Source organism: Ranitomeya imitator, chromosome 2 (genome assembly GCF_032444005.1).
Source record: "Ranitomeya imitator isolate aRanImi1 chromosome 2, aRanImi1.pri, whole genome shotgun sequence".
NCBI classification, from domain to species: Eukaryota; Metazoa; Chordata; class Amphibia; order Anura; family Dendrobatidae; genus Ranitomeya; species Ranitomeya imitator.
In genome coordinates this window covers 621,215,279-621,231,895 of record NC_091283.1, presented here as the reverse complement: position 1 = coordinate 621,231,895, position 16,617 = coordinate 621,215,279, and positions in this window count along the sequence as shown.

Genomic DNA, 16,617 nt, shown 5'->3' with positions numbered 1-16,617 from the left:
TTCCAGGTTCAGCCATTGTAACCAGTACTGGTCAGAGGTGAGCAGATGTCTCTGGGACTAAGTCCTGCTTTTTCCCTTCGGAGCATGCCCAGGGTAAGACCGCATGGCCATGCGCTAGTATCAACTAACTTATGTGTTCTGCGCCAGTGTGGTCATGTGTATGTGGTTTCATGGTTCGGCTGAAATAAGCCCCTAGAATACTGGCACCTACGGTGAGGAGTTCTGTGTGAGTGGATTCAGGGCCCAGCTGAAATAAGCCCCTAGAATACCGGCACCTCCGGTGAGGAGTTTTGCGTGTGCTATTCTAACTGCATGACCACTGTTTGCTCTATTTGGTAGCTGTGTTCCTCTGTGAGGTTAACAGGGCACAGCATTCTTTTGTCTTTAGTGACTCTGTGAAGTAACAGAGTTCACTTAAACCGCCATATAGTACCGTCAGTTACTAGCAGCGGGTTTTCTCCTGCACGGTGGACCCCGGGTTGCGAACGCACAGATTACTCTATAAAATATATTTGGTGGATTCCACCAAACGCTAACACAGTGTCTACAAATTGTTCTGGTTTGGCTTTTATCCTAAGTCATGGTGGATAGGTGGCACTATAGTTCTCTCCCTCATCCTCTCTGAAGAAACAATTTGCATACTTAATTTATCAAGGGAGTATTGCAAGGCTTAAAAGTCTTAAGGTACCATCACACTAGACGATATCGCTAGCGATCCGTGACGTTGCAGCGTCCTGGCTAGCGATATCATCCAGTGTGACAGGCAGCAGCGATCAGGCCCCTGCTGTGATGTCGCTGGTCGGGGAAGAAAGTCCAGAACTTTGTTTCGTCGCTGGATCTCCCGCTGACATCGCTGAATCGGCGTGTGTGACACCGATTCAGCGATGTCTTCGCTGGTAACCAGGGTAAATATCGGGTTACTAAGCGCAGGGCCGCGATTAGTAACCCGATGTTTACCCTGGTTACCATCGTTAAAGTAAAAAAAACAACCACTACATACTTACCTACCGCTGTCTGTCCTTGGCGCTCTGCTTCTCTGCTCTGGCTGTGAGCACAGCGGCCGGAAAGCAGAGCAGTGACGTCACCGCTGTGCTTTCCGGCTGCCCGGCGCTCACAGCCAGAGCAGCGAAGCACAGCGCCAAGGACAGACAGCGGTAGGTAAGTATGTAGTGGTTGTTTTTTTGACTTTAATGATGGTAACCAGGGTAAACATCGGGTTACTAAGCGCGGCCCTGCGCTTAGTAACCCGATGTTTACCCTGGTTACCGGGGACCTCGGGATCGTTTGTTGCTGGAGAGCTGTCTGTGTGACAGCTCTCCAGCGACCAAACAGCGACGCTGCAGCGATCCGGATCGTTGTCGGTATCGCTGCAGCGTCGCTAAGTGTGACGGTACCTTTATCACTTTGACATGCCAGGCTTGACATGTCACTCTCGGAAAGGAGAAATGTTACCCTTGGATCTCAGTCAGATGAATCTCATCCAGCCAAACCACATCTCATACTTTGCACTGACGAGGGGAATTTTCCCTGAAACACAGTGTCTGCAAATTGAGATTCTGGTTTGAATTTTATCCTAAATCATGTCACAAGGCTTGTTAAAGGGTCAACATTGATTTTTAGGATTGCTACTTATAATAGATGGCACTAGAGTTCTAGTTCTCTTCCTCTATCTCTCTCGAGAGACAATATGCATGTATTTGTTTATATGCATTTTATATAACAGAGATACCAAAGGGTTGGCCAATGCTAAAACTTTAATTACTAATATCCCATCTTGGTGAATCAAACATTTACTAATTACCTTTTATATTAAAAAAAATATCTTACTTGTACATAGACCTTCTTGTCATGTTGATAGAAAGTGATATAAAAATCAGAGACTGGTCTGTGTTACAATTATACCAGCCAACACAGAGAAACATCATGCTGTAACAGGCAAAGACCTTTCCTAAACAATTCAGCTAGAACGTTAGAAGTATACATTTGTCTAAATGACTGTAACATGAGCATTACCTTGCACTGTAAATAAGGGCCCTGGAAAATAACCCTATACCATCATCCTTCCTCTACCAGATTTTGCAGTAGATACAATGCATTGTCTGGTCAACTGCCAAACTAAGGGTACCGTCACACAGTGGCACTTTGATCGCTAGGAAGGCACGATCCGTGACGTTCCAGTGATATCGTTACGATCTCGCTGTGTCTGACACGTTACTGCGATCAGGGACCCTGCTGAGAATCGTACGTCATAGCAGATTGTTTGAAACTTTATTTAGTCGCTGGATCTCCCGCTGACATCGCTGAATCGGCGTGTGTGACGCCGATTCAGCGATGTCTACACCAGTAACCAGGGTAAACATTGGGTTACTAAGCGCAGGGCCGCGTTTAGTAACCTGATATTTACCCTGGTTACCAGTGTAAATGTAAAAAAAAACAAAACACTACATATTTACATTCCCGGTGTCTGGTCATGTCCCTCGCCTTCAGCTTCCTGCACTGACTGGTGAGCGCCGGCCAGCCGTAAAGTACAGCGGTGACGTCACCGCTCTGCTTTCCGGCTGTCCGGCGCTCACTGTCAGTGCAGAGAAGCACAGCGCCGAGGGACGCGACAGGAATGTAAGTATGTAGTGTTTGTTTTTTTACGTTTATGCTGGTAACCAGGGTAAACATCGTGTTACTAAGCGCGGCCCTGCGCTTAGTAACCCGATGTTTACCCTGGTTACCAGGGGACTTCGGGATTGTTGGTCGCTGGAGAGCTGTCTGTCGCACACTGATTCCCATGAGGCCCATGAAAGACGATTGCTGGGAACCAATGGATATCCATGGCAGCCCAGTAACTGCTGAAGGCCCTTATAACTTCAATCTTGGTCCTCCTATAAAGCTCAGCCACAAGCTGAACTTCATTGGACTAACACAATTTCACCATATACTGCAATACTACAATATTATAGAATATAATGTTAGGATATACTGTATAGTTTGATTGCAGGATTAAATCCTCTAAGGGGAGAAAAACACAAAGTAAAAATTCATATGTCCACAAGTGGGTGGTCCTGTCAGTTATTGATCACCTTTCCAACATGAGCATGCATTCAGAGAATACTTGCAGTCACTGATAAAAATCATCTACTGGTGGACATATGAAGTAAGAATGAGCAAGGATTAAAAATATAGTACAAAAATTATACTTAATCTTTTCCCGCAAACCAGTACTTTTATGATCTTGGAAATGGAACTGCAACTGGGCCCTCAGTACTGCATGGCCAATTACTGAAAAGCAGTGCAGTGCTATGCATATCAGCAAAGAGGTGACTGAATTAAAAATGGAGTAACGGGCTCGTATGCAGACGCTGTGCTCTGGACTCCGTCACTGTGTGCACAGGAGCTGAGTAGCACTAACTGCTTGAGCCACCTGATATCTATATCAATAACAAAGAACTTGGCACTCCACCGTGAATTAAGATAAATAAAAACATTTTATTTGAAAAAGCAGTCCCATGTCTAAAAATTGGTCATTTATTGCATATTAAAGCAAAAGAGGGGAGAAGCCAGCGCTGCCTAAGGTTAAAACGCAATACATAAAGTGCAAATGCACATATTGATTTCTAACTGTATTTTCAAAATGAGACATTTAGCAAACAATTGATCAATTCTTTGAGCCACCCCGCCTCTTCACGGCAATCTCATATTGGGGCAGTCCTACTCTACGTTTTTTATATTCGCTGTGCCATAAAGGCCTCCTAAAGGAATTAAAAGCAAGACCACATTAAATGCAAGCTGTACCTGGAGCATTACTGAGTCACCCCCATGGCACCAGAGGGGCAAGCGAGGATAAAGGTCGACCAGGTCCAGACATAGACATTTCAGGTACAACTTCCACACTGCCCGGCCAGCACCACAGATAAAGGGTGAGACACAGGTGCATAATTAAACAAAGCCTAGGGCAGGGCAGGGCTGCTGTGTGTGTGTACAGCAGCCTATCAATCACAGAAACACAGAAAGAATGGCGCACGTAACCCGGCGCGCCCGGCAACAGTGGTGGTTAGCCACGTACCAATATCAAAGCAAAAGAGGGGAGAAGCCAGCGCTGCCTAAGGTTAAAACACAATACATATTGGTAAGTGGCTGACCACCACTGTTGCCGTGCGTGCCGGGTTACATGCGCCATTCTTTCTGTGTTTCTGTGATTGATAGGCTGCTGTACACACACACAGCAGCCCTGCCCTGCCCTAGGCTTTGTTTAATTATGCATCTGTGCCTCAGCCTTTCGCACCCTTTATCTGTGGTGCTGGCTGGGCAGTGTGGAGGTTGGATCTGAAATTTCTATGCCTGGACCTGGTCAACCTTTATCCTCACTTGCCCCTCTGACGCCATGGGAGTGATTCAGTAATGCTGCAGGTAAAGCTTGCTTTTAATGTGGTCTTGCTTTTAAATCACTTAGAAGGCCTTTATGGCACAGTGAATATAAAAAACGTAGAGTAGGACTGCCCCAATATGAGATTGCCGTGAAGAGGCGGGGTAGCTCAAAGAATTGATCAATTGTTTGCTAAATGTCTCATTTTGAAAATACAGTTAGAAATCAATATGTGCATTTGCACTTTATGTATTGCGCTTTAACCTTAGGCAGCGCTGGCTTCTCCCCTCTTTTGCATTCATCGCATATTGGAACATGCTAAGGAAAAGAAAATAATGATAAAAAGTTGAACGAATGCATAATAAATATAAATAAATACATGGTAAAAAGGATTCCTTCAATTTCTCCAATAATAGAGGAGCCAGTGTCTCTGAAATACCTTTATGTGTTTTATACATAAGGCCAAAATGAGTGACATATGGGATTCTCATTAAGATCTAGTAATTTTGGGAGGTGGGTTTCTGTATTATTGTAATGTTTTGGTAGGATAACCCATCTTTTTGAATTTCTGCTCAATTTTCTCTAATATCTTTTGGTGTGTTTGGGGATCTGCGTTAATTCGATTAACTCTACTAAACTGTGAGATTGGGATTGATTATTTGATGACCTCAGGATAACAGCTGGACAGATGTAACAGGTTATTCCTATCTGTGTCCTTTGTGAACAGGTGAATATTTAATGAGCCTTCTGGAGTTTTGATAACCGTAGCCTCCAGAAAGCTAATTGTGTGTAAATCGTGAGCTGTAATTCAGGCCACACAATATTGAGAACAGAGTGGAACTCCATAAGGGAGTCCAAGGTGCCCTACTGTAGGCAAAATATGTCATGAACACAATTGCTCCATAACATGACATTCTTTTGAAAACTCTTCAGTTATCAAAACTCCAGAAGGCTCATTAAATATTCACCTGTTCACAATGGACACAGACATGAATAACCTGTTACATTTTTCCAGCTGCCGTGCTGAAGCCATCAAGGAATCGACCTCAATCTCACAGTTTAGTAGAGTTAATCGAACTATCACACATCTTCAAATACACCAAATACACCAAAACAGATTAGACAAAATAGAAAAGAAATTCAAAGCGAGGGATTATTTTACCAAAACATTACAAAGATGCAAAAACCCACTTTCTGTAATTATTACATGCAAAAGCAAGTTATAAGATATACTCATTAAATCTTTCATTGCAACTTATTCTTTAATTATTGTTTTTCAGGTAATTGTGGTTCCGTATTATGTACACTCTTTTTGTTTCTGGATGATGTGACTGCATAACCTATTCTTTACAATATGGAGGACTATGGGAGTTGCATTACACTATATGGAGGTCTGTAGGGGTGCATTATACTATATGGAGGACTATAAAGGGTGCATTATAGTATATGGGGACTATGGGATGTGCATTTTACTATATGGAGGACTTTAGGGTGCATTATACTATATGGAAGACTATGGGTCTGCATTATCTTAAATTGTAGTTAATGTGGGGTCCATTGTACTATATGGATGGCTATGTTGGGGCTATTATAACATTTGGAGGGCTATGTTGAGACCATTAATCTATTTGGAGGGCTATGAAGGAGCCTTTATACTTTATGGAGGGCTATGTGGGGGCTATTATCCTGTATGCAAGCAATAAGACAGTGTGAAGGTTTGTTTGTGGCATATCATTCTGTGTGGAGGGCTGAGTAGGGACAATTACAGTATACTGTTTGATGGGTTAGTCTGTAACATTACACAGTGTAGAGAGGTATGGGGGCCATTACACTGTATGTGGTCCCATTATACTGCATGGAGGGCTGTGTAGGTGGTCAAAGTTGGGGGATCATACTATGTTGGGGTCACCATACTTTGCCTGGGGCGTTGAGGGGGGTACAGTCATGTCATCATACTGTGCTTGTGGAGGAATTCACTGTGGAAGTGTCATACAGTGTTTGTGAGGACTTTTTTTAGCATCATACTTTATGAGCGCAACACAAAGGGAATCTAGGGGCTGCAATAGGAGAAAAAATACTTTATAAGGGCTGCAAAGTTGTGAGATATGCGATATGCCCTGCCGAATACTAAGTAATTTTTTTGGGGGTGGGAGGGACAATTACAACCTCTGCTATGATTTTGATGTATGCTCTTGGTTCTTCTGCATCTGAAGGGCAATTAGGCATTATGCCCTTACATTTCTTTATATCTCATGCATAGCATGTTTATGCATTTATGCTTGTTATGCCTTATTTGCTCAATTTTGGATAAATAATTTGTTTTCTTTTGTATGTTCCAGTATCTGATGAAGTTTTCATTTTAGACCAAAACTCCATATAGTGTTTAAAGTGGGCTGCTTTTCTAAATAAAAAGTTATACTACGGAACAATACTAAATATCAATCTGCACAGCTCTCCCTGCTCAATAATTGATGTTGATAGACTGCTTGACAGATTCCCTTTAATAAAGGAAAAATACCATACATTGAGCACAGTCTCAGCCCCTATGCCGCCCTTTAAGCTGGGCACATATCTAATTTGCTTACATGCATTTAAAGACGCTGTGATGCTTGTCCCACATATTTGGAGTGGGTTTTTCACACTTGTTTGCTTTATTTCTCTGGACATGATAGATATTTTTTGTTAGCATCACCTCTGAAAGTGTCTTCTCAAAGGCACACCTGAAATCTACGTTAAAGCTATCGTCTTTCTGCAAAGTTCCTTTGGTGACTGACAAGCAATGTTTTCAGCTGTCATCACAACAAAATAGGGATTTCTGACTTCCATAAACAGCATCTTATAAAATATGTTAGAGGAAAACTAGGTCATATGATCTGACAAGGCAGTGACAAAGTTCTATAGTGATGAAATGTTTATCCATATGTCACTGAAGCCAACTCACTCTTGAGAGAACCAGTTGCTGGATTTTTGCTCATTTTTTTGACAAGCAGAAATACAGATGGCTCACATGCTCATATGCAATTCCACTGGTTGCAAACATATTTATATTAATCATTTAGAACGAATACATGTAAATTGCAAAAACATAAAAAAAGATGTAGAATTTCACTGTCTATATTCCTGTACTATCCTATCCAACAAGTCATTCTCCACCACTGCTCCAGACCACGTCTTTTTGCATAGTCAGCTTCTAAGTCTTAACCCCATTATGACATCGGGCGTAATAGTACGCCGATGTTGGACTCCCTCAGCACCGGAGCCCACATCTTTCCTGGCCTCTATCATCCGCAGCTGGAATCGCAATCCATCCGCGGCTGTTAACCCGTTAAACGCTGCTGTCAAACTCTGACAGCAGCATTTAATTTGCGCTTCCAGCAAGCACGCCGGAAATCCAGCTCATCAGCGCCCGTGTCACATGACTGCGGGTCGCCGATGGGTTGGCATGACAATCAGAGGTCTCCAGAAGACCTCTACGGTTGTCACTGCTGGATTGCTATGAGCACCGCCCAGTGGTCAGCGCTAATAGAAAGTGAGCAATTCTGCTACATACAGGCGATCTGATCATCGCCAGCATGTAGCAGAGCTGATCGGACAACTGCAGCTTCTAGTCTCTAATGGAGGGTATTGGAGCATGCAAAAAGTAAAAAAAAATGTTTTTAAAAATATTTAAAAAATAACAAAAAATAAAAGTTCAAATCACCCCACTTTTGCCCCGTTCAAAATAAAAAAATATAAAAAAAATCAAACACACATATTTGGTATCGCTGATCTATCAATATAAATAAAAATTGACCCAATTGCTAAACAGCGTAGCGAGAAAAAAATCTAATCGCCAGGATTACATTTTTCAGTCGCTGCAACATTGCATGAAAATGCAATAATGGGCAATCAAAAGACTGTGTCTGCACCAAAATGGTATAATTAAAAACATCAGCTCGGCACGCAAAAAATAAGCCCTCACCTAACCCGATAACCTATCTAGAAAAATAGAGACAATACGGGAAACGGAAAATAGAGCAATTTTTTTTTAACAAACATTGGAATTTTTTTCACCACTTAAATAAAAAAGAACCTAGACATGTTTGGTGTCTATGAACTTATAATTAAGTAAATAGGGCAGCACACTGCAGCGCCAAAACATGCAAACTTGAAAACACAAAATTTGAACTGCATTACTGCACTGAAAATATGAAAAATGAGAGCTTTTAGCGCATAAAAATGGCCAATTTTATGTGTACCTCGTAGCCACGATAAGGCATCTCTCTTATACGAGGCCCTACGCTTGACCTACCTCTCTGAGAATAAACGTCTCCATCTGAATGGGTACATGTGAAACCTCTCCTTGGACTCAAATTCTCTCTCACTGTGGAGGGGTATTGGACCTATTATAATTAAAACACCTGAAGCTAGGAGGCGGGGAGTGCACGATCAGAAGGCTAGAGAATACATTGCAAAAAACCTGATCTGCACATCCAAACATAGACACAGTGTGAACAGGTGCTGAACCCAGAGTCGCCAACTCGTATATATTTAAGTAAATAGGGCAGCACACTGCAGCGCCAAAACATGCAAACTTGAAAACACAAAATTTGAACTGCATTACTGCACTGAAAATATGAAAAATGAGAGCTTTTAGCGCATAAAAATGGCCAATTTTATGTGTACCTCGTAGCCACGATAAGGCATCTCTCTTATACGAGGCCCTACGCTTGACCTACCTCTCTGAGAATAAACGTCTCCATCTGAATGGGTACATGTGAAACCTCTCCTTGGACTCAAATTCTCTCTCACTGTGGAGGGGTATTGGACCTATTATAATTAAAACACCTGAAGCTAGGAGGCGGGGAGTGCACGATCAGAAGGCTAGAGAATACATTGCAAAAAACCTGATCTGCACATCCAAACATAGACACAGTGTGAACAGGTGCTGAACCCAGAGTCGCCAACTCGTATATATTTAAGTAAATAGGGCAGCACACTGCAGCGCCAAAACATGCAAACTTGAAAACACAAAATTTGAACTGCATTACTGCACTGAAAATATGAAAAATGAGAGCTTTTAGCGCATAAAAATGGCCAATTTTATGTGTACCTCGTAGCCACGATAAGGCATCTCTCTTATACGAGGCCCTACGCTTGACCTACCTCTCTGAGAATAAACGTCTCCATCTGAATGGGTACATGTACATGTGAAACCTCTCGTATAAGAGAGATGCCTTATCGTGGCTACGAGGTACACATAAAATTGGCCATTTTTATGCGCTAAAAGCTCTCATTTTTCATATTTTCAGTGCAGTAATGCAGTTCAAATTTTGTGTTTTCAAGTTTGCATGTTTTGGCGCTGCAGTGTGCTGCCCTATTTACTTAAATATATACGAGTTGGCGACTCTGGGTTCAGCACCTGTTCACACTGTGTCTATGTTTGGATGTGCAGATCAGGTTTTTTGCAATGTATTCTCTAGCCTTCTGATCGTGCACTCCCCGCCTCCTAGCTTCAGGTGTTTTAATTATAATAGGTCCAATACCCCTCCACAGTGAGAGAGAATTTGAGTCCAAGGAGAGGTTTCACATGTACCCATTCAGATGGAGACGTTTATTCTCAGAGAGGTAGGTCAAGCGTAGGGCCTCGTATAAGAGAGATGCCTTATCGTGGCTACGAGGTACACATAAAATTGGCCATTTTTATGCGCTAAAAGCTCTCATTTTTCATATTTTCAGTGCAGTAATGCAGTTCAAATTTTGTGTTTTCAAGTTTGCATGTTTTGGCGCTGCAGTGTGCTGCCCTATTTACTTAAATATATACGAGTTGGCGACTCTGGGTTCAGCACCTGTTCACACTGTGTCTATGTTTGGATGTGCAGATCAGGTTTTTTGCAATGTATTCTCTAGCCTTCTGATCGTGCACTCCCCGCCTCCTAGCTTCAGGTGTTTTAATTATAATAGGTCCAATACCCCTCCACAGTGAGAGAGAATTTGAGTCCAAGGAGAGGTTTCACATGTACCCATTCAGATGGAGACGTTTATTCTCAGAGAGGTAGGTCAAGCGTAGGGCCTCGTATAAGAGAGATGCCTTATCGTGGCTACGAGGTACACATAAAATTGGCCATTTTTATGCGCTAAAAGCTCTCATTTTTCATATTTTCAGTGCAGTAATGCAGTTCAAATTTTGTGTTTTCAAGTTTGCATGTTTTGGCGCTGCAGTGTGCTGCCCTATATACTTAAATATATACGAGTTGGCGACTCTGGGTTCAGCACCTGTTCACACTGTGTCTATGTTTGGATGTGCAGATCAGGTTTTTTGCAATATGAACTTATAATGACCTGGAGAATCATAAAGGCAGGTAAGTTTTAGCATTTAGTGAACATGGTAAAAAAAAAAAACAACAACTATGGGATTGCACTTTTTTTGCAATTTCACCGCACGTGGAATTTTTTTTCCTGTTTTTCAGTAAATGATATGTCAAAACCAATGGTGTCCTTCAAAAATACAATGTGGCCTCTAAAAATCAAACCCTCACATGGGCATTTTGACCAAAAAATAGAAAAGTTATCGCTCGGGGAAAAAAGGGGAGCTAAAAATGAATGCAAAACCAAAAATATCTCTGATTCTTAAGGGGTTAAGTAGTCCTTTGGAGCTGATCTTCTGCCTGGGAATTTGGCTTTAAAAGGCTTTGTTCATTCTTTAATGTATATGATTAGTCAATTTTTTAAGCATGCCTGAAGATTTGCAAAGTGACTGCTAGGAAGTGCAGTCCTCCTTTACTTCTGCTCCTGTCATCCTTTGTCCGGCAACCAGCACATCTTAGAAGGCCCAGTTATGCACAACATAAATTTGCTTGAGTTCTATTCACAAGGCCTAATACACCAGAAGAACCCACAGAAGACCTCGGAAGAAGGTCATCGGTTGCCACAGAGAACAGGCTGGTTGCCAAACCAGGGCAGATTCAATCGAATTAAAGATCCAAATAGAAATCCTTAGACAATGAGCCAAATATGTGAATTTTGTTCTGCTGTTTTTCTCATGGGTTCATGAGCATTACAAAAGTCGTAAGAGTTCACCTGCTCACACTTTGAAGATTCTGGGTAGTATTTATTCATTTTACTCACTTGTTTTGCATCATTAATCTTTAAAGAAGATTCTGGGAAGCATTGATTTAGGCTGAAAATGTGAAAAATCATATATGCCTTTGTTGTAATTTCTGCAGGAGATTCCTGGCTGGAAGAAGTAGCCATGTCGTTCTGGGCTAGATGGAAAAGACAAGAAAAATGAGCGACTCCAAAAGAAGGAATGTCAGCTTTAAGTCTGAACAAGTCATGGATCTTTGATGACTTTTGCACCCCAGTTGCAGATTGGGTAGACTAGGTGATGGTGTCATTTGTAGTGTCATGTCTTGATATTGCGTTATTGCAGTCTGTTCCATCTTTGTGGTGTCTTCTGTGCTTGCTGTTGCGGCTGATGCAACAAACAATTTTTTAAAAGTTTGGAGACTCAAAGTTGGGTCTCCATCTGGTGGGTTGCCTGTGGTGGAAAGTGTATCAGAGGCCAATTATACTGTTTCTACTCTGTGGAAATTGATGGCACTTTAGTGCTGTGGGACAATTATTTTTTGAAATGTGGAGACTCCAAATTGGGTCTCCATCTGGGGGTTTGCCCGTATACGTAAGGCTCCCAGACAGGCAGGCCTGCACTTACTTTCAGTCAACAACCTGCGTTACTTTTCTTACATTTTTCTGCCAATATTACTGAATGGAACTGATGTTTTGCCATCTGAGTGTGGCAGGAAAAAAATAGGTGGTGTTGCATGAGGTGTGAGGTCTCCCAGCTAAAAAAGCTTACACCGCTCCCTTAACCACCAGGTCCTCATTGAAACTTCAATTCCAAGCTGTAAATGCTGGGCCAGACCCTGATATCTCATGCATGGGCCATGGCTGACTTCTTCTATGCCATTATAACAGGTTCTACTGTGGGTCAATTGATTGGTCAACAACCTGTTTTATTATTCTTACATTGTTCTACCAATAGTAGTCTATAAAACTGATGTTTCTGCCATTTGAGTGAGGCTGGAAAAAAAAATCAGAGGTGTTGCTTTTATTTAAATAATTAAAAAATACCGCTTGGGGACCCCTCTATTCTTGAAAATTAGCCTTGCTGAAGCTGACAGCCAGCTGGCTTATCAAGGTAAGGAGGTTTATTTGCTGTGCAATGCTCCTCTGGGAAATTAAATATGCAAATTGCCTCAATATGACTTAGGATAAAAGCCAAATCAGTATCTCAATTCGCAGATATGGTGTTTCGGGCTGTTGTCCCTCGTCAGCGCGAAGCATGAGAACTGATTTGGCTAGGTGAGAGGCTCTGGAATGGGGTCAAACAGGTAACGCTTCTCCTTATGGAGAGTAACATACTAGCTGGCTTGTCAAGGTAAGGAGGCTTATTCGCCGTGCAGTGCCCCTCTGGGAAATTAAATATGCAAATTGCCTCTTCTGAGAAAAAGAGGACTTAAACTCTATAGCGCCACCTGTTGGAACTAGCAATCCTACAAGTCACAATCAACCCTTTAATGCGTCATGCAATATGAGTTAGGAAAAAGCCAAATCAGTATGTCAATTCGCAGACACGGTGTTTCAGGAAGTTGGCCCTCGTCAGTGCGAAGCATGAGAACTGATTTGGCTAGGTGAGAGGCTCTGGACTGGGGTCTAAGTGGTAACATTTCTCCTTATGGAGAGTGACATACCAGCTGGCTTGTCAAGGTAAGGAGGCTTATTCGCCGTGCAGTGCTCCTCTGGGAAATTAAATATGCCAATTGCCTCTTCTGAGAAAGAGAGGACTTAAGCTCTATAGCGCCACCTGTTGGAAGTAGCGATCCTACAATTCACAATCAACCCTTTAATGAGTCATGCAATATGACTTAGGATAAAAGCCAAATCAGTATCTCAATTCGCAGACACAGTGTTTCAGGCAGTTGGCCCTCGTCACTGCGAAGCATGAGAACTGATTTGGCTAGGTGAGAGGCTCTGGAATGGGGTTTAAGGGGTAATGTTTCTCCTTATGGAGAGTGACATACCAGCTGGCTTGTCAAGGTAAGGAGGCTTATTTGCCGTGCAATGCTCCTCTGGGAAATGAAATATGCCAATTGCCTCTTCTGAGAAAAAGAGGACTTAAACTCTATAGCGCCACCTGTTGGAAGTAGCGATCCTGCAAGTCACAATCAACCCTTTAACGAGTCGTGCAATATGACTTAGGATAAAAGCCAAATCAGTATCTCAATTAGCAGAGACGGTGATTCGGGAAGTAGGCCCTCATCATTTCGAAGCATGAGAACAGATTTGTCTAGGTGAGAGGCTCTGGACTGGGATCTAAGGCGTAACGTTTCTCCTCATGGAGAGTGACATACCAGCTGTCTTGTCAAGGTAAGGAGGCTTATTCGCCGTGAAATGCTTCTCTGGGAAATTAAATATGCAAATTGCCTCTTCTGAGAAAAAGAGGACTTAAACTCTATAGCGCCACCTGTTGGAAGTAGCGATCCTACAAGTCACAATCAACTCTTTAACGAGTCGTGCAATATGACTTAGTCAGCGCAAAGCATGAGAACTGATTTGGCTAGGTGAGAGGCTCCGGACTGGAGTCTAAGGGGTAACATTTCTCCTTATGGAGAGTAACATACCAGCTGGCTTAACAAGGTTAGGAGGCTTATTCGCCATGCAATGCTCCTCTGGGAAATTAAATATGCAAATTGCCTCTTCTGAGAAAAAGGGGACTTAAACTCTATAGTGCCACCTGTTGGAAGTAGCGATTCTACAAGTCACAATCAACCCTTTAACGAGTCGTGCAATATGACTTAGGATAAAAGCCAAATTGGACTGAAGATATCTAGGATTTTTCCGAATTAATTATCCACCCTAGCTTCTGGATATGTCTTAGTATTAAATCCAGATAAAAATAGAGAGTCACTACTAATGAGGCCGTTATAGCCAATCATCCAGGTATGCTAAGATGTATATACCTCTCTTTCTCTGAATACTATGATTATGGCTGCCACAACCTTTGTGAAGACTCAAGGAGCTATGAAAATCCCAAAGGGAATTGGAGTGAACTGGAGATGAGCTAATTTGCCTCCTATACAGGTCGCTATTTGAAGATATCTTTGATTATTTACATGTATAGAAATAAGCTGCTATGTGCCTTTTCTTTTTTTTTTACCTGTGGATTACCCACGGATTTTCAGCATTTTTTGTGCAGATTTCACCTGTGGATTCCTATTGAGGAGCAGGTGTAAGATGCTGCGGAATCCGCACAAAGAATTGAAATGGAAAATAAACCGCAGTCTTTCTGCGCTGTATTTTCCGCAGCATGTGCACTGCGGATTTGGTTTTCCAAAGGTTTACATGGTACTATAAACCTGATGGAAAACTGCTGCGAATCCGCAGGGGTCAATCCGCTGCGGATCCGCAGGCAAATCCATAGCATGTGCAATTACCCTTAGAAGGGACATCTTCCCCTCCCTGGTCTTATCCACACCACACTTTTGTCTGTGGTATATCATGCCATGGTACTGATGGATAGTCTGGACTGTTGAACCACCGAGTCACACAGAAAATTTGATGCTAGCACCACTTGTTTGAAATGTCTAAAAAATTTATCTAGATTCACTATTTTTCAATTGCCTCTTCCATCTGGAGAAGCCAAGACAGGAGCTCCTTTGCCACAGTATAATGGGAAATCGAAGCCGTTGCTTGTGCCGCAAAGGCCAGGTAGCTTCTGCGTTGTGCACTATCGATCGTTTTATCAGTAGAATCAGAAAAAGTAGAGCCATCTTTACAGGGAACGACCATATGCTTAAACAGCTTTAAAACGGCTGTGTCAACCTTTGGAGGACTTACCTCACATTTTCTCCTGTTCTGGATCAATCATTTGCATTGATTTAAACCTCTTTTTTTAGAACGGAACCCTTATCAGGACCTTTGTATTCATTTGTTATTAATCGCTGAAAGATCTGATTTACTTAAAGCACTCTTGCTTTTTTAGTTATGCCATACTTCACCATAATCTCCGAATATAGAACAACTTCAGGATCAAGATTCTTGTCCATTCTAGTCATTTTTTCTACTGGAAACAGGTTAATCTACTGGTCACTTTCACTCACAGTGAGGGAATAAACCTCATTTATAATCCTGAAATGTTCTGCATCCTCTGACTTTTTGTAGGTGAGACATGTGATAATATTAGTGTTTATTAGCATTGTGGTTTTTATTCATGATCAGTACTGTAGATCAGTATTCAGTCACTATATGATGGTAATACAGTGTGTGGTCCGTTCATGTTGTGGTGGTAGTCGTCCCTTCTATGTCGTATTATTTGGTCACTATGTGGTGGTAATATATGGCATGGTCATGTAGTGGTCTCATTTCTTCCTTGTATGTGGTACCACTCGATCACTATCTTGTGGTAATATGTGGTCCGGTCATGGTGTGGCAATATTTGGTCTGTGTATGTAGTACTATTCTGTCTGTGTGATGTTAATATGTGGTCTGGTCATGGTGTGGTGGTTATTCTCCCCTATACGTGATATTATTTTGTCACCATTTGTTGGTAATATGTGATCTGGTGATGGTGCGGTGGTATTTCGTCTTTGTATATAGTATAATTTGGTCTCTGTTTGGTGGTAATATGTCATGGTGTGGTGGTATTTCTCCCTTCTTTGTGGTACTATTCGTCACTATGTAGTGGTAATGTCAGGTCCAGTCGTGGTGTGGTGATATTTGTCTCTTGCATGTAGCATAATTGGTGTTGGTAGAATGTATTGTGTTGTGTATGAAGATAACTGGTTATCTTTAATATTAATAAGGAGAGCATTCTTTATTTCTATTAGAGATTAAATACTTGGAAGTTTAACCTTTTCCCATCCTGTGACTATTATACATAGCAAAGATGCACTTACAGTGGTTCTCCAGTGAAAACAAGTAATATCCTATCTAGAGGATAAGTGATAACTTATTGATTGTTGGTGGCCCGACTTCAGGTAAACTGTAGATCATGAATGTGGGACTTTTTTCCCCATTAATCTGGGGAATGCTCCTTACATGATAATTGTACAGTTTGAAAAGGCAGCCATACACCCGACAAATAAACTAAATGCTAATTTGTTTATTGAAATTATCTTTCAGTTTCCTCAAAAGTTCATCGTTCATGGCAGTGCATCGTTCTAAATAAACAGAACCTGTGCTGCAGAGAACAATGGCAGCTTATGTACCCTGAATTATGTATT